This window comes from Equus caballus, chromosome 10 (genome assembly GCF_041296265.1).
Source record: "Equus caballus isolate H_3958 breed thoroughbred chromosome 10, TB-T2T, whole genome shotgun sequence".
In the NCBI taxonomy this organism is placed as follows: Eukaryota; Metazoa; Chordata; class Mammalia; order Perissodactyla; family Equidae; genus Equus; species Equus caballus.
In genome coordinates this window covers 36,946,750-36,950,210 of record NC_091693.1, presented here as the reverse complement: position 1 = coordinate 36,950,210, position 3,461 = coordinate 36,946,750, and the positions used below count along the sequence as shown (strand labels likewise).

Sequence of the window (3,461 nt, the reverse complement as noted above, 5' to 3'; positions counted from 1 at the left end):
ATTTTGGAGAATGTTTGTTCACACATGATTTGAAGAGTTACAATAAGACCAATGTGCAGCAGATCCAGACCACAGGTATTTGGTCATTGCTAAAAACAGATTTACCAATGGGAATTTCCCAATTTCTTTTTTTCAAAGCAGCTGTTTGCTTCTATGTGCTCAGTAACATTCAGTTTTATTTACTGATTTGTCATTTTGTGTAGATCACTGTGCTAGCCACCATGAAGAATTATAAAGTAAATCAGACTTCTAGACTTCATATTGAAGATACACATATTTATATGAAACCTTCCACAAACTTCACCAGAATGAGTGTGGAAGAACAGAAAAGGTATAAACTTGTAGTTAGAATAGGACCAAATGGCTAAGGAAATGTATCAGTTAAATTTGGGGCAGTGGGAGTCTGGGTAAGGAACTGGGAGGCAAGGAACTGCTATTTTTTTCTTTTTAATAAGATTTAGGACTATTTGAGTTTCTGTTGTTAAAAATAGATGTATTATTTGGTAAGATATCAATTAAAATTTTTAAAAAACAAAGAAATTATGAATACCGTCTCGGTTTCCAGGAGAGTCAAACAGAAAATATTTAATTCTTTAGATGGGCCTTTCTAAGTTATGAGATTCTAAATTAGATGCCATGTAAGAGGCAGTCACTCTATTACTGAATCTGCTGTTGACACAAATGTGGCTGTACTTTCCAACAACACTGGTCAAGTGAGGAAGTTTTGAAGAATAGAGCCATTAGAAAAGCAAAGTGTAGATGTTGGATTGAATCTGATAGTGGAGGCGCTTTTAAAGGTCTCAAAGGTTTGGTCGTACTTTCTGGAGGAGGAGGGTTTTCTGGATTTGGTAATGGCACTGGAGTGAGACCTTTACAAGGACTTTCAAGTGGTGATAGCAGTAACTAGTGTGCCTTCCTTCACTAGTCCAAAGGCAACTTTTCTTTCCATTATTACTTAAAAGGGCAAGGAAAAGATTTCAAATCCCAAAACTAATGGTGACAGTCAGTAGCCTTCTTCCTCTGTTGTTATTGTAAATAAAGCATGCCAAGGGAATGCTGGTAACATGCCATCAACTGTGTTCAACTGTTCTGTTCGTGACTGGATAGGGAATCGCCTGAATATAAACCCGCTCTCATCTGACATCTGTCTTTAAAGACTCTGAGAAATATTTAGCAAATGTTGAACACGGGAACAGTGGTAGTGTTATTCCACAAATTAGAGTTCTCTTGCCCAATGCACATAAAAAAACCCAGTTAACTACAGGATCAGATTTTGGGGGGGAAATCAGCTTTATTCTGCGAGATCAATCTGCAGGGAGACAGGGAGCGTGTGCCCTCAGATCTCTCTCCCTGATTCAGGATTTGGGGTGAAACTTCAGAGGTTCAGGAGAACAGGTTGGCATGCAGGAATGCAGGCAGGGCAGGTTTGGATTGGCATCCTTCACACATTTATGGTAAGGTTCTAAACATTTATGACAGAGTTCTAAACGTTTGTGCTGAGGTTCTGATTTTTAAGACGGGGTTCTAAACGTTTGTGATGAGGTTCTGATCTTCTAGGACAGGGTTCTAAACGTTTATGCTGACGTTCTGATCTTTTAGGACAGGGTTCTAAATGTTTGTGACGAGGTTCTAATCTTTTGTGACAGGGTTCTAAACACTTATGATGAGATGGGGAAGGAATTTTAACACCGGACCTTCCTGGATGAGGGACCCCTTTCTCCTGATAAGAGTCCGACTTTTAAGTCCTTCTCCTTTGGTTCCTTGGGGAGGAGAATCTTTGGTTCTTCAACATTTCCTTTTCTGCACATGCTCTGGCAACGTGATTTTGCAAATTTTCTGAAAGACTATTCTTAATCACTCTGTTGATAAGAGATGGGGTCTGTTCGAACTTGCTCTAAATGGGCCAGTTGTGGTTACAGCAGTAGTAATTATGAAAGCAAAACTAACAAAATGCTGGTTGAAACAATCTCCTTCCCTACTTGGTTCAACCATATTACAAGGAGAATCAACATTTTTTTTTTTTCATGGAAGCAAAACTGAGGATACATCTGAAAAGAAGGTGGAGTTTCCATCTGAAAAGAAAATGAGCCCATCACTAAGTGCAACAAATGCCTTTACAAGAAAATTGATAGCTCTGTTTTGGGCTTGTTAAGTTCTGAGCCCCTGACTGGATTTTCATTTTCCCCTGGAAACTCGATTTTATTTGGCAAAAATATTACCCAGAGTGAACCAGTTTATTCAACACTTTCCACTAAAATGTTGGAAAGCCAAGTGGAAGGTGGCAGAAATGAATGCAAAGGTAGAGAAGAGGGAAGGGAGAGATGAGCCACCAAAATAGCAGTTACTCACGTCACAGAAGATGCTTCCTGCTCCAAAACCTAAAGACTAGTTTATAAGTATGGCAATTAATTTGAAGAGAAGGCTGTAGGTACTCTGCACTAAAATCTACAGCAAATTAGAAGCACAGCTTTTAGTGCAGGTAGATGCCAATTTAGGCAATATGCTGCTGAAAGTTCTGATCCGCCTGCTGTCCCGAGTACTGGAACACAGAAGAACAATGTAGTTGTTGTCTGTCTTGTAAATCCACCAATGGATGAAAAAATGCCACCATCCCAGTTAAAGTGTTAATTAGAATATGAAGAAATAAAGAAGTAAAGATGCAGATGAGCTGCCCAAAGTGTTGCTGGAGAGCAGGGATGCCTGAAAATACAGGACGGTTGAGGAATCATGGCCAAACTGCTGCTTCCCCTGCCGTCCTCTTCAACTCAGTTTTTCTTCTCTACGTTGACATTCTAAGAATCCTGGGTAACTTACAAAGTTTTCTGAGAAAAATTAATATGTCCAATAAAACCTTTAAACATTAAGCATGAAGAAAAAACTATAGAACATCTAGTTAAATTTGAATTTAAAATAAAAAATGAATAATTCAATATTTGGAACACACTTATACTAGATATTATTCATGTTTATTTGAAATTCAAATTTAAATGGGCATCCTGTATTTTACTTGGCAACTTTACTTTGATATTGCATACATCATGTAGTCAAATCATAGGCATATCTCCTGCTTTTGTTAGGAAGAAAAGAAGGAGGAAAAAGGAGAGGACGGGGAAAAAAGGATGGATGGATGGAAGAAAGAAATTTAAATCCTAAACTGAATAATTCTCTTGAAAGTAACTGTTTTCAAGCAATATTGCCTAGAAAATAACCTGATTGGCCTCAAACTTTAAGTCTGTGAGTGGGCGGAAGACCTGAACAAATACCTCACGAGATGAGACATAAAGATGGTAAATAAGTACATAAAAAGATGTTCCACATCATATGTCATTAGGAGAGTGCAAATTAGAATAACAATGAGATACGACTACAAACTTATTGAAATGGCCAAAATCTAGAACAACAAAGACACCATACATTGGTGGCAATGCAGAACAACATTCATTACTGGTGGGATGCAAAAT

The 3,461-nt window shown here is 38.1% G+C and overlaps 1 pseudogene; it reads left to right on the top strand.

Moving 5' to 3' along the window:
• The first annotated feature begins 221 nt into the window (after nucleotides 1-221).
• LOC100068528 (nuclear pore complex protein Nup50-like) lies at nucleotides 222-2,639 on the top strand (annotated as a pseudogene).
• The last annotated feature ends 822 nt before the right edge of the window (nucleotides 2,640-3,461 follow it).